Source organism: Ambystoma mexicanum, chromosome 6q, assembly GCF_040938575.1.
Source record: "Ambystoma mexicanum isolate Mex_15411 chromosome 6q, UKY_AmexF1_1, whole genome shotgun sequence".
NCBI lineage: Eukaryota > Metazoa > Chordata > Amphibia > Caudata > Ambystomatidae > Ambystoma > Ambystoma mexicanum.
In genome coordinates this window covers 482,564,844-482,579,906 of record NC_090937.1, presented here as the reverse complement: position 1 = coordinate 482,579,906, position 15,063 = coordinate 482,564,844, and the positions used below count along the sequence as shown (strand labels likewise).

At 43.2% G+C, this 15,063-nt stretch overlaps 1 long non-coding RNA gene across 1 annotated transcript; it reads right to left on the bottom strand.

Moving 5' to 3' along the window:
* Positions 1-12,887: 12,887 nt before the first annotated feature.
* On the bottom strand, positions 12,888-13,480 carry LOC138515529 (uncharacterized). Its single transcript, XR_011282052.1, has 3 exons — positions 13,353-13,480; positions 13,118-13,256; positions 12,888-12,994 (listed from the first exon to the last, which is right to left on the bottom strand). It is a non-coding gene; the product is annotated as an uncharacterized lncRNA (long non-coding RNA).
* Positions 13,481-15,063: the final 1,583 nt, after the last annotated feature.

Here is a 15,063-nt window from a genome sequence, read left to right as displayed (position 1 = left end):
CCCCAATCCCTTCGAAGAGAGCTTCATACTTCTCCAGAAGTACCTGAGTGTCATCGACGTACACAGAATAAGCAAATTTGACAATGCCCTATGCCTTTTCTGCTGCACAACTCAGCAAGGTGTTGCTGCTGACTGGAGTCACATAGAATCAGGCCATTATTCCTGACCCCCATGTTTCACGTCAGCAATGAACGCTCCGTCGAGTGGGATGGTGTCTGAGCCTGCACCAGTGTCTACCAGGATGGAGACGCAGGAGTCGTTTACGAGCACCTGACATCGAGGTTGTCTCCTTGTTTTCCCCTTCAACACTCCCATGCTGGAGATAAAGAAGCATTTTCTTCCGCCTCCTCCTCGTCCTCCTCCTGGGCTAGGTTGTCTTCGGCTTGGTCAATCTGAGCAACATTGGATGGGAGCTGCTGCCCAAAGAACCCCTCCCTCACTGGGCCTCGAGGGACTATCACTGCAGTAGTAGCCTTGCACATTCTTGCATAGTGGTCAGCACCCCCACACCTGCCACACGTATTTCCTGCCACTGGGGACTCTGCAGGATGAGGTAAATCATACCCACGCTTGAAACATGAGTTGACTGGGGCCGACCCCTTCTCTCGTTGACTCATCCCCCAGCGTCTGGCTCCTCTGCCACGACCCACCGCTCAGACATCTTCAGTTTTGCTGGTTCCTGATCATAGTCTCTGGTTCAACCCATGCACATGGCACCGCCAGCCTCTGCAACCTCCCATAGAAAGTATATAATGTCTCATCATCTTTCTGGTGTGCCGCCCCCATGAGGAACCTCGCATATTCTACGTTTGCAAGGGGGAGAAAATAGTCATGGAGAGTGTCTTTGGCCGCCGCATAGGTGACGTCACATGGTTGAAGAGACAAAAATACTTTGTGCACCGCCGGCCCAGCACAGTACAGCAGAGTGGCCAGCGTGCTGTCATCATAAGTCTCCATCGTGGCCCTAAAATACATTTCTAGTCTATCCATCTGCATCTTCCAGCGTGGCCCAAGGCTCGAAGGTGCACCTGAGATATCAAACTCAGGTATTGTTAGTAGCGCACCTGGGGGTCTTGCCCTGGGTTTTTGTGGTGCAGCCATTGCAGGGGGCTGCGCTGGAGGTTGGACTGGTGGCACAAGAGGCTGCGCTTGAAGTAGAGCAGGCAATGCAGGGGGCTGCGCTGAAGGTTGAACAGCCACTGCAGGGGGTTGTGCTGGAGGTTGAGCTGGCAGTGCAGTGGGCTGCGCTGGAGGTTGGATTGGTAATGGGGGAGCTTGCGCCTGAGGCTGACATTGAGCTGGAGGTTGTTGTTGTCCTACTTGCTGTTGAGGCGCCAACTGTCCATCACCGTCCGTGGCACTGAGCACACGAGCACCCTTGAATTGGCACACAATGGCCGCAACTCATGCCACCTTCCTTGCAGGCTGTATGAAAATCACCAAACCCCTTGACTAGCTGAATTCCACAAGAATGTCCAAGAAATGTCGCCAGGAGGAAATCACCACCAAGTCTATAGTGTTAGTTACACATGCATATGGGTGAGAGTTCCAAAAATTGAGCCAGGTGGGCCCAGAGTCTATCCCACAGGCCTAGCAGGCATCCCCTGGATCCACCATTCAGTCAATGAAAACACGATGAAAATATGCAAAATCATCATCAAAACCGCATCATACGGTATAAGCAGCCTTCTGCTGCTAAGCATTCCAAAACCTGGCCCTGGATGGCCAAGATATACTTCACAATTGAAGCCGCATCCTTCCTGGGCCCGGTCACAAAATGGTCGCTGCCCATGTGGTCTGCACCGTTCCCTTCGGCATATTTGAACAGTGAAGATGTTATCAAAATTAAAAAAATATCACTGTTGAATATCACTGCCCGGTCTTGGATGCAGTCCCACTTTGTCGCCACTTTTGTGGTCCTTCCCGCTCCTCAGCGGGTGTCCGTGAGCCCCATCCCTCCACAGACCTCACTCGGACAAATCCGTGTGGTTTGTGCTCCCCGTTCGCTCTGCGTGGCCGGGAAACGGCCCTTTTATTTATACTGCATGCGACAGAGTGCAACGTCACTCCATCGCGTGCGTGCAGCCCTTAAAGGGGAAGCATCACACTGGGTGCTGGCAGCAGCTCCCTGCATACGTGCCTGTCATCTTGAGCCTGCCAGACTCCATTAGGCTTCCTGCTTCTCGCAAGGACTCCAGGGGCTACTTTCCAGGGCCCCTGCTATAGCCGTTCTGTTTGGGCTTGCCTCTACACCTCCATTTACAGGCAGATGCTTCTTAGCATACACGACTGTCCATTTTTTCTCGCCTTTAATCCACCTCGCTTTCCACTGCAGGTGGCAGCTCCGGGTATATGCAACTGCATTGTCAGACTGTTTCCCCAAACCTTAAAAACCTCCTTAACCCTCACTCATTTATGTGTGCATGAGTGTGCACATGTACAGAGATATCCAGCATACTGTTTACTAATCTCTTTTGAGACGTTTTTGTGTCTCTTCTCTGCTCCTTTCCCTTGCTCATCCCTTCTCCCTTAATGGTCTTTCCCTACATCTCTGAAGAACTCAACAGGGGTGGTTTGACCTTAACGGGCGATGGGGTGCCACCCCGCTATCTGTTATGGACAATCCAAGAGTAAAAACTCTCAGTGCTTGTGCACATCTGGGATGGTTGTATCTGTACAGGGAAGCGTGGTTTCTCTTTGACAGCTTGGTGTATATAGGTGTACATGTGAATGAGAGAGTGTTTGGGTGCACATGTGAATGGCAGATTGTATGTTGTTTGGGTGAAAATTTGAATGAGAGAGTGTATGAATGTTTGGTCTTGCATGTGTGCCAAGCCCTGGAGTGGGCCCCTGATTGGTGCAGCAGCATTTTTTTTCAGGCCATCAAGTCAACATGATGAGTGTTCGTGTTTAAAACATTTCCAAATTGGCTTCACCAAATATAGGCTAGTATGGCCATGCAAGAATACTTTCTTGTTGTGCTATCACATTTTTTACTAGCTTCAAGGCTAGATTCAACATGGTGAATGTTATTACACCTAAATCTAATGGTGGGAAACCCCGTCTTCACCGACACCTGGGGTTAGAACTATTATATATAGAACAAATGGGATGCCCTGTGAAACTGAAACACCATTAATACTATGTTTCTTACATGAAAATGGAAAAGGCTGGAGAGGAGACTAGTGCGGAGCATTAGTAATTCATTTAGTTTAATTACCATTTAATTATAAAAAAATGATAGAAAAATGTATAAAAAATACTCAATAACAAGTTTTTTTGAGGGCATATAATTCCACTCATTTATGCACAAAATAATTTCAAAAATATGAGCCTTACGTCATTTCATTAATAAGGACCATCTTTGTGCAAAAGACATATATAAAGCAGCATACAAATTAATAGAACTTTCTTAAAGTCTTAATGTTAGTTCACACATATCAGTCTTATATTAGTTCAGACATAATAATCAACTATATGTCCCCTAAATAATCAACAAGTTCTTCACATAGGACTTCCCATCTCTGATAGTTTCGACATATCAAATCTAGTTGATCCCTGATGCGTGTCTTCTTCAGGATTGTGAACTTAAGCCGGTTTACATTTTATGGCTTTTCAGGTACTAAAAAACAAATAAAACAAACTATTAACAAACTATTAAAAGACAGTAAAACACTGCAGTCTACTTTTCCTCTCCAATTGGCCATCTTACACTCTTTATAATTAGAGGAGCAATTTTTTGGTTTGTTGCTCTTCTCGAACTTTCAGCAGATCAAAATTCTAAATTCTACAGCAATTGGTGTGCTGTTTAATATTCTTGTTTCCTTCAAACTTAAAGATACATATAAAGAACTTGACATAAATCGGTCCATTTTCCGCTGACTATTTTAACTTGTCTTGCGGGCACTAAACCATAGGGAAAAAAAGCAATTAATTCCTGTATTTGGTAGCTAGGCAGAGTCAACAAATCCCCTCCCCGAATAGTCGAGCAATTAAGGCCTAGCTTCTCAGGAGGTGATGCAGGCTGGTTCTCAAGTACAGTGTAGTCCCCAAGCACCCACAAAGGAATGTCCACACACTGTATTAGTTAAAACACAGTCTTTATATAATTAAGGTTCAAGGTTATATACAACACAATATATCACAAAAACTCACTTTGTGCTCAGCTAATCTACAATGGCAAATATATACAGTTCTAAGTGGTACCACAATCATTATCAGACTTCATTAAAGAGCATCAACTGTACACTGGTTAAATGACACACAAATAAATTAATAAACTATTGGCAGAATACTGGCCCCTACCACTAGACACAGTGATGTGTGGAGATCCCCCCACCTGGGCAACCTGTAAAATAAGATATATCACAAGCCCTGTCCATATATTGTTCTATAAGTCTTATTTCCTTCTCCAATGTTTCTACCACCCCAATGTACATGGAATAGCAGAGTTCGATGATGAGTCGTCAATGGATCCTTCTTGAGTGGCTCCCTTTAAAGCTGGAGCCACGGATCGTCGAGATCCCTCGAAGAAAGTGAACTCGACGTTGAGGCAGCAGCTTCGGTCCCAGTGGTGCTCATCGACGATGGAGCGAAGACGTCCTGCAAGGAAGAGGCTTGTGGGGCACTTTGATGTTGATAGTTTGTGAACAACTGTGGCCCAGCAAGGGCGTTGAGTCGTTTGGCATCCCTACAGTCGTTGGGTGGTGGGAAACCCACCGGCAGATGCTCCTCGACGCGTCAACGGCCTGGCCTTCTCTGGTGGGATAAGGCAGACGGCGTGCGGACGAGCGTGTCCGTGAATCAAATCTCTTAGTCAAAGGAGCGGGCAGCTCTGGTCATCGATGGCACGGCAACACGGCTTCGACGGGCCTCTATAAGTTATGCAAACCTGCGAAACCTGGTCGATGACAGTGGATGGAATGTCCGGTGCTTATCTTCATTCTCCTCGGTGGTCCCCTTCTCCGGTCGGCAGCCTGTCAAGGGTCTGACTTCCAGGGTGCTTCAGGCTAAGGTTAGCAGGGCTCGATGGTCCCTCGGAGCACGGGAAGAGGGCGCCTAACCAGGTCCTCTCTTGGATCAGTCTCGACAGCTTTGGATTTCGGTGAAGGGAGACACCAGTTAAACTTCTTCTTCAGGCTCGGCATCGAGATTCAGCATCAGTTTCAATGTTAGTTTCAACTCCAGCGTCTGGACGATTTCTAGCAGTGAGAGGCCCTCAGATATACTAGTTGATCTCCCATTCGTTCTGCTGGGTCACACTCAGGCAACCAATCACCCAGAAGGGTATTCAGCAGTCAGGCAGCCAATCAGGCATACAGTGCAATCAGGCCATTCTCCTCCCTCTCAAACACTCACAACAAGTAATATGTATTGGGACAAGTACCCTGCCATTCAACACTACACAATGCATTCATACCAGTTTCGGGCAGGGCTGTCTCAGTCATTGTGTCAAACACCAGATACCAGACTTCCACAACAAGAAGTGCATATTGGTCACATACTCCATTCACCCAGGTCCCACCCCAGGGTGTACCCACAACATACAGTCACTGGAAAGGCTCCAGTCAGTCTGGCCTGGATGTCACAACAACACCATATATGGAACTTCCACCCAACAGCCAATCAGGGGGAAGGGACAGAGTCAGGGCTTCCCAGAACTTTGGGAAAACAAGGTAACAGGCAATAAAAAGCAGGAGGCCACAAGGGCCATCTTGTCTCCTATCAGGAATCAACTGATTCCAATGGCAGGGCCTGGGTATCCCAAAATGAAGGATACTCAGAGCACCTGTCAAATCCAGCATGGAGCTGCCACCAGCCCATAGCCTGCTCTGTGGGACACACACAGGTGCCCAAAAACATACACCAGGGGCACAGGGTTGCACCCCCACCCCTGGGTGCCAAAAGGGTATCCCATGGGTCTGTACACCAAACCATAAGCAGGAAGAGCCGCACTGCCAGGAGTCCCACATGGATTCCTGGGCAGAAATCAATACAGAACACAAATGAAAAAGGACTACAGGACAAAGACAGGGATGCCCTGTTCCTCCAATGCATTTCCAGCATCACAACAACCACCATTGCCTACTTTGCGATAGTCTATTGGCCGCATTCGCTGTATTTGTACCCCCAACTTTTTCTATTTCCCACCATCGTAAATCTTGTCCTAATTCGGCATAGTGTATGGCAAAGAATGCGTTCATTTGTTTGTTCCTAATTTTAGACTTATGTTCTGTAATTCTTTGCTTCACTGCCCGGGACGGTTTGCCGATGTAAGTTTTGTCGCAAGGGCATGTTATTGCATAAATAACATTGTTGCTCTTGCATGTATTGTCGTTCCTCAGCATCCATTTTCTCTTATTAGTAGTGACACTAGTGCATGCTGAGGTCAAAGCGCAATTACAACAGTTTCCACACGGGTTGTGTCCTAAAATCGGGGACATTACCCATGTAGTGGTAATTTGAGATTGTTTTTCTTGTATGGAATTTCTATCTGCCAGAGATACCCAATATTTTATGTTCTTACCTTTCTTAAATGCGCACATGGGTTTAATCAGAGTCTGGGTATTTAACTGAAGAAAATGCCAATGGTTGGATGTAATTTTCTTTATTTTATTGTGCTGGGTGTTGTATGTCAATGCACACACTAGACGATCATTATTAGATTTAGATTTATTGTCTTTATTTAGTCATTGATCTCGATGTTGATACCTAGCTCTCTTTTTGGAGTGTCTCAGTAATTTAGTCGGGTAACCTCTATCTTTTAATCTTTCTTCTATGATTTCAGATTGTCTCACAAAATCATTTAACTTAGAGCAATTGCGACGGGCCCTAAGGAACTGGCCATAAGGAATATTTGACCTAAGTGCATGGGAGTGAAAACTCTCATGATGCAGAATGGTATTCCTGTCAGGTTCTTTCCTGTAGAGGTCTAACAGTAGAACCCCTCCATCTTCCTTAATTAGTAAATCTAGAAATGGCCATAGGACTTCCCTTCTCTGATAGTTTCGACATAGCAAATCTAGCTGATGCCTTCTGGGAGCTGATGCGTTGCTTCTTCAGGATTGTGTACTTAAGCCTGTCTACATTTTATGGCTTTTCAGGTACTAAAAACAAATAAAACAAACTATTAAGTGACAATAAGACACTGCAGTCTACATTTCCTCTCCAATAGGCCATTTTACCCTCTTCGTAATTAGAGGAGCAATGTTTTGGTTTGTCGCTCTACTCAAACTTTCAGTCGGTCACAATTCTACATTCTACAGCAAGTGGTGTGTTGTTTAATATTCTTGTTTCCTCCAAACTTAAAGATACATGTATATATACAAATTGACATAAATCAGTCCATTTTCCGCTGACTATTTTAACTTGTCTTGCATATGGGTACTGGCAAATATTGGCAGTGCCTGGATGGACATGATTCCGTGTAATATCATTACTAGCATGTTGGCCAAAGCAAACATGAGTATGATGTTATATGTGAGTACTGGCATATATTGGTGCAGCCAGAATGGATGGGTACAGGTACAGCTAATGATTTGGTATTTGTATACTGGCATATATTCTGGGCAAACACATCCTAATAAAGTGCTAGAAAATGCCCATGTGCACTATTAGTGACTTGGCAGCCATTAGAGATTTTCATCCTAAAAAACAGATTGAACAATGTGTGGTTTTTTACCCAATTGTTCACAAAACGTGTGCTGTTAAATACACAATTCTAATTCTCTAGTGTTCTCCGGTGGAGTACCCCCCTGAATCATTTTAACGTGACTCAGGCTGCCTCACTACCCTTTGTCGCTCCCACAGATTAGTAGAATACAACTACGCTCCTCCAAATAAAATATTCAATAGACAACAATGGAACTCAGTAACTGAAAAAACTGCTAGGTTTTTTTCAGTTAGTGGATTGCCATGCCTAAACTTCTCACTTATGGATGTGTTAGGGTATAGGTTTTTCTCAAGGCTCGGGACGAAGGAGTGGTTGTGTCTCTCCATAGGACCTAATACTAATAGCGCGCTGTTACCTTCACAGTCCCACAGACTTGCTAACATCATTCAGCCCTCTTGTATCCACTCTGTAGCTGCTGCCCACTCTGTCTCCAGGTATGTTCCTGTTAGTGGTCCCTGTGCTTGAAGAGGCTTCCCCACTTGGTTCTGTGGAGTGTGGCCCTGCATGGGTATTTAGACTAATTTAGTCACTACTCACATGCAAATTCTGTGTCCATTCCTAACAATTATATTTAACTGCTTAGTGTCGTGCATACTTGTTTTGGTCATGGGGGCCCTGTGCATGTGGCTTGTGCCACAGACGGACGTGAAGCCCAATGTGCTCAACTAGTGCATGCTAGAAGAATGCGGTGCAAGTGTCCAGCAGAAATGGTTGCATAACTGGAATTTTACGCATGTGCACCCGACAGATGTGTTCAAGAATGCTGGACGGAGAGGTGATACCCCCAGGCACATGAATATTTTATATGCCGCTGCCTCAGTACAATTGTGCCATGGTCAAATGTTGATCAATACTTGAAAGGCCCTGCGCATATTCGGAGGGCTTTTGGTTTATGTGCCATTTTGCTGGGTCCATCTGTCAAGCATGGTAGATGCTGACTCCATGTTTGAAGAGTGGCTAGATGAGTAATGAATAATTCCCCTTGTGATGTTCTGCAGAGGTGGTCCATGCCCCACCTGGATCCACCTCCGACACACCCCAGATGATTGTAGAAACAGTGATCCCACAACAGGAGTGTAAGGCGGGATTATTTGAGTATGAAGTATAAACACTGATATAACTTTGACTGTAGGGAGGGAAAGGAAATCCTGATGTACCACATTGGCTCCGAAAGCCAACGTTTATTGAGGCAGGGATTTGTACTTGTTGAAGAAAATGGGGAAGAAGGTCTGAATATGTATACAAAAGTGATGCAGATACTTTAGAAATATTTTCTCCAAAACCGAGTGTAGTGTTAGCACCAAGTGAACTTTTCAATAGTCACCATAGATTTATCAAGCACTTAATTGGTGCACTATGATTTTAATTGCTCCTTGCAATATTGCGAAACTTCTAGACCAGGCTAACTATAATGACAGCAAACTGAGGTATGGTTTTAAGCATCCTTGCACCGTTACAGCACTATCCAAAAAAAATGATTGGTCAGTTTATGTTATGGGTGAGCATCTCTCAGACAAGAAAGGGGCAGAAAAATAAACAGTAATGTATCTAGCATGGGAAAGAAAACGAAAAACCGAATGTTACCAAACAAAGATAACATTCACATGGGGCAGTGTATTGCCATTGTGAACATGTTATTTATTTGCCTTACTTAGATGTATGTCCTGCTATAGTGAAATAGTGGAATAGGGGGCTACACTTCACAGGGGGTGCAAGAGCAGGAAGGAACTGGTAAACAATGTTGTTTGGGGCAGCTCTTATTGTAAAAACAGTGAGGATATTATTGATGTTGAAAAGATTCAAGTTAAATGATGAATAGTGCAAATTCAGAAGATGAACGTATGTGTGTTAGTTATGTTGTTTTCCTACTCATATATGCATTTTAGAATGACATGATGTGAAAGCTGGGACATTTCTGTTGACCACATGAACAATCACGAGTGTATGGGGGTTATTCATCTGTGGTGTGAGGGTTTCTCAAAGCTAAATTGCACAACAGAAGAACTTCTCAAACAACATATACACCTCACCTGGCCCGAACAAATGGAAAAGTGGCATTTATTAATTATGGCTCACCAAGTACTATTTCTACTTGGGGCAAGAAGATTCTGTTTGCAACCGATCAACAATTTCATAACCACAAGTTCATCTGTCATTGATACTGAAATGAAATTAGCTATAAGAAAGTCTAATTTTGCAGGATGAGGGTAAATGTGAACTGGTTTGCTTTTACTGTTGTTTCACCAATTTTTATAGACACTGAAGACGAGCTACAAAAAAAGAAGACTACACATGTTGGTATTTCTTCTCGCTCAGTTGATCAGCAATCATGACCTCTGGCCTGAATTGCTGAATGGAGTGGATGCGAAGGGAATCTTTGCAGTGAACATGTAATGCATTTCTGTGTCCGCCCATGTTTTTCCAGGCATTGAAGAAGCTTCAAAACTAAATGTTTCTTCACATTCCTTAAAGCATTTATGAAGCTTGACCTCCTGCTCCCGGCTTTCATGTACTGCAAAATTACTTTGTGCAACACTCAGGACATTTCGCTAGGCGTGCTTATTAATGCCCACTGAGAAGGTTAAGCAAAAGGCTAATATATTTGATATGATAATGACTCATAAACTTGACTTATTATTCATATCAGAAACAAGCTTGACAGACTATAGTCCATCGGCAATTGCAGATCTGACTCCACCTGTTGGCAAATCCATGCTACGGGCCATGTAGGCCATCTATCTTTCAATTATGGAGAGCTTTAAATTATGGAGAGACATTCCGCATTCAGTGTAAAAAAAAGGGACTCATTTTCATTTTGCGAAATGTGAAGCAAGTCTTTTACAATGGTGCCTATACTCTACAAACATTTGCATGTTCTTGCCGATCTACAGGCCCCAAATATTTCCAGATGATGTTGCTGATCTAATCTCTCCTCTTAGTCAAGCACCTTACCATTTTTACCTTCTCGGGGGTCTCAATTTGGGTGTTGACCAAAAAGACTTTCAGCATGCACTATGTTTATTAGAGAATCAAATCTCTTTTCAATTCAAACAATTAGTTTGCGGCGCTATACTTTAATAGGAACACATCACAGATGTCCTTACTTCAAGAGAAGTTCTCGTTTCACCATTTAGTGAGCTTCGTCTTCTATGATCTGATCACTTTGCCATTTCCTGACCTCTAAAACATTTATCTGTAGGTTTTAAGAAACAACTTAACCTTGCAACATAGTCGGTTTATTTTTTGCAAAATGTATCTCCTGATCAGCACTATTCTGACCTCCCTACCTCTCCCATTAGCTTGAAATCCAATAACTGGCGTGATCAGTGCTTTGACACCCTTGATCCAATTTGCCCTTCAGCATAAAGGCTAGATGGAAAGTGTTTTACTTTAACATTAAAGGAAGTCAAAATGAAATGAAATGAAATAAGAGAAAAAGAAAACTTAGTTGCTGATGTGGTCCATTATTAAAAGCTGATCTGGTCCAAAAAACCTCAGTACCATAATAATTGCAGGTGTACCGGCAGTACACAGAGCACTTTTCAAAATAATCAATAAACGTCATATTCCTCAGCTATGATCACAAGCGTCTCTCCCTCCCTCGAACTGAGCAATACATTTGTATTAGGCTTTTCAAACAAAATTTAGCACATTTATAAAGGTATGCTCCTCTAGGGAACCGCCCAAGTCAAGATTCCAGAAACCTCAATTTCATACGTGTGTACATCTGATAACTTAATGGATTTCTCTCCATTAGATATGGAGCAGTTCATGCGACTAGCCAGAAGATGAGATAATCTGGATCACTTTTAGATGCTTACTAGTCAAAACCTTCTTTGCAATTAGAACAATCCTAAGTGCTGGCGGATCCCCTTTTTGAGAAAATTAACTTCTCATTATCATCCCCAGTGGTTGCACCCTACTTGAAGAATGCCTTGGTTACTCCCGTGTTAAAACAGGTTGCCATCGTTATCAGGGACTTATCAAACAGGAAAGCTGCTTGCGAAGGTAGTGCCACCCTCTATTGTGCCATTGAACAGTCTGTTTTGATAGTGCTGCTCAAAGACCTCAATGTCGAAGTGGACTCAAGGAATATGACAGCCCTAGTCTTCCTAGATTTTTATTATGATAGCCTTTTATACCGTTGATCACATTATTCTATCACCCAGGGATGGAAAACCTGGGTATTGGTGACTTGCTCCTCAATTAATGTATCCTTTTTTTCTAAAGGACATGCATAAGCTATTTCACTCCCCTCTTTAAGGTCAGAGGTTTGTAATGTGGGGTTTCCTTTATCTCTCTTTCAGTGCCTTTTTAAGGATCATAGTCTTCCGCCTTTAAACCAAGATGAAGAGCTGTACAATTATGCAAATGTAACTGGGCTCATTGTCTGACTCTCGAGGACTGAGGAACCTCTTCATCTCTCCCTGCTAGTCTACTTGCAATCAACACATGAATAAACAACATCCTCTTAAAATGAAACCAGACTGAACTAGAGAGCCATTTTGGTGACTCTCCTCCTAATCTCTGGTAGAAATGTGTTTTGAAAATTGAAAACAAAGAAAGAGGGGGGGGATTTGCCCCATGAGCAGAAAAGGAGGGGACAAAAGACCAAAATAACACCGTAGATCCCTTACTGCTATGTATCAAAATCAACATGATTAAATTGTTCAAAAAAGTACCAAACTCTGGTATCATGCATTTTTATGAAATTCTCTGAAAACAAAAAGGGCAAATTTCTAGAAAGTTATTTGAAATATTTATTATTTAGACAAAGAAAATCCTGATGAGCATTTAAATATTGAAATATTTATTATTTAGACAAAGAAAATCCTGATGAGCATAAAGGTTGTAATAACAAAGAAGTATAACAGAAATTGTTAAAACACTCACAGTTGTAATTCACAATTTTGTTTAAAGAACAGAAAACAATCAATTATTCTTTTTATGAGAAACAGAAAAAAAAAAAAAAAAAAAAAAAAAAAATATTTTTTAAAATAGTTTCTTCTTTGTTGTAAAGTCACAAAGAAGAAATAAAAAAGGAATGGAGTACTAGTGGAGAGAAGATATATAGACGGTTCTTAAGGTAAAAGAATTCTTCCTTCTCTACACAGAACAACCGTATCCTCTCAAACTCTAACTCCAATATTCCTACTGACAGGTCTGCCTACGTGTAGGTGTCAAAAAAAAATTTCAAGAAAAATCAAGGTTGACATCATCACAACAACGTTTCGGCTGAAATGCCGCCTGTCTGGCCATAGTTTCTTTACATAGTTGAAAGTTGCCTTCCTCAGGGCGAAAGAACCTCACAACAGTTTAACCCTGTGGGGAAGCAGACATGAAAGAAAATGGAATTAAATTTAAAAGCATAATGGGAGTGAACTCCAAAATTTGAGTAAAGTTGCCCTTGTTGTTTAAAAGAGAATAAATTAGGAAATCAATTACCTCAATTTTGTAGGCTGTGGAAAAGTTAGAAATACAGGCGTGAAAACGGGCTCAGGGGCCCACAACAGTAATGCCTGAAGAGCGGAACCAACAGGGCCCTTGGTGTAACTGCATCGGGTCAGGTTGGAAAAAACAACAACTGAAAGGGAAGGGGGAACTTATCAGAATAAAAGTGAGGAAAAGTACAAATAGAGGTTATCCAAATGGGGAGAGGAGTGTAGAGGTATGTACTCACATGTGGATTAAATCCTGTAACTAGATAGCATGCACAGTTGAAAGGTGCAGTCTGCGGAGTATATAGTGCGGAGAGCACATGCGTCGGGTAGGCTAGTGTGGTCCCATATCACTGGCATAAAAGGTGTACAGCCTCTGAAAAATAGAAAATGATGAAAAAGTGTTAGAGGGATGAACAGATATATACTGTAAACACTAAACTGTGTTTAAGAAAGAACCCACGAGAAATCGTGTTAGAAGAATGGACGGATATATGCAGTAAACACTAAACTGTGTTAAGGAAAGAACCCACGAGAAAATCGCGTCTTACCTATAACGACTTGACCAAAGTATAATGCAGATGTACGAGGGGAACAGCCTTTCTTGAAAACCTCTCGCAACACTCTGCAAAGCGAGCACGAATGTTCATATAGCCTAAAGAGGGCAGGAGGCCTAACTCGCCATTTCATTGGGCCTGAAAATAAGATGTGTGGATAGGCTGAGAGCTGCCCCACCTGCATGTCACTCACTTGGGTGGATACAAAAGGGCGCCATAACAGCGGCCTCTGTAACGTCAACTAAGAGAAGCTGCCGCGCCGGAAAGCAGACAGAAACCTGCGGAGAAGCGTCCGGCTGGGGAGCAGAACACATGCTGCTGGAAGGAGGCAGCCGCCCGCAAGGCAAAACCCAGGTGTGGGATGGAAGCCAAAACATGTTAAATTGGACTGAAATCCTCATTAAGTCCATTAATGTGAGTGGATAAACGATGGATCCATCGAGCCTCCTTCTGTAGGAGGCAGTGGGTTATGTTGGGCGTATTTTTGACCACATCCAGAATCCACCATAATATGTCATTAGCAGAGTGCTGTAGCTCAATGTAGTGACTTACTAGGGGTGCGGTAAGTGTTTTACACCTGATTCTAGATCGATGTTCTGATATTCTAATATGTACCGGTCGTGAAGTTTGACCAACATACCGAAGGCCACACGGGCATTGGATGCAGTATACCACATGTGCGGTTTTGCAGTTTGTCATAGTGGTAAATGTCCATGTTTTTGGCCCAATTTTGAACTCCTTCATTTTCCTGGTGAATTGACAGACAGAGCAAGATCCACAAGGGAAATGCCCTGTGGTGGTCCTCAGATCCCACAGTCCTATTCTAGGGGCGGCTTTCTTAAGGGAAGAGTGCACAAGTTTGTCACGAATATTGCTGCCCCTCTTGAAAGCAAAGCGGGGAGGAGGTGTGTCTGGCAGATTTATTTTGACAATGGGCCAGTATTTCGAGATGAGTTTTTTAATCTCGAAGGTCTGAGGCCCATGGGTCAATACACATGTCATCTGTGAATTGTTCTTATCCAGTACTGAATTGGAATTTTGTTTGGGCGTTAGCAAATTGTCACGGTCAGTAAACCGAGCCCTTTTGTACGCTTGTGTGATCAATCGTTTAGGATAACCTCTGTCTCTAAGGCGACTGCTAAGCTTATCTGCTTGTTCATAATAATCAAATAACTCGGAACAGTTTCGCCGGATCCGGAGAAACTGGCCATAGGGTAGATTATCCCTAATATGTCGAGGGTGATTGCTGGAGTAATGTAGGAGAGTATTACGAGCTGTGGTTTTACGGAATAGCGAACACTTCAATTTTCCAAAATCATCTTAGAGTTTAGAGTTGTCGACTTAAAGTCGTCAAAGAGTTTATTAGTTTTCACTAATTGTTCACGAGCATTAGAGA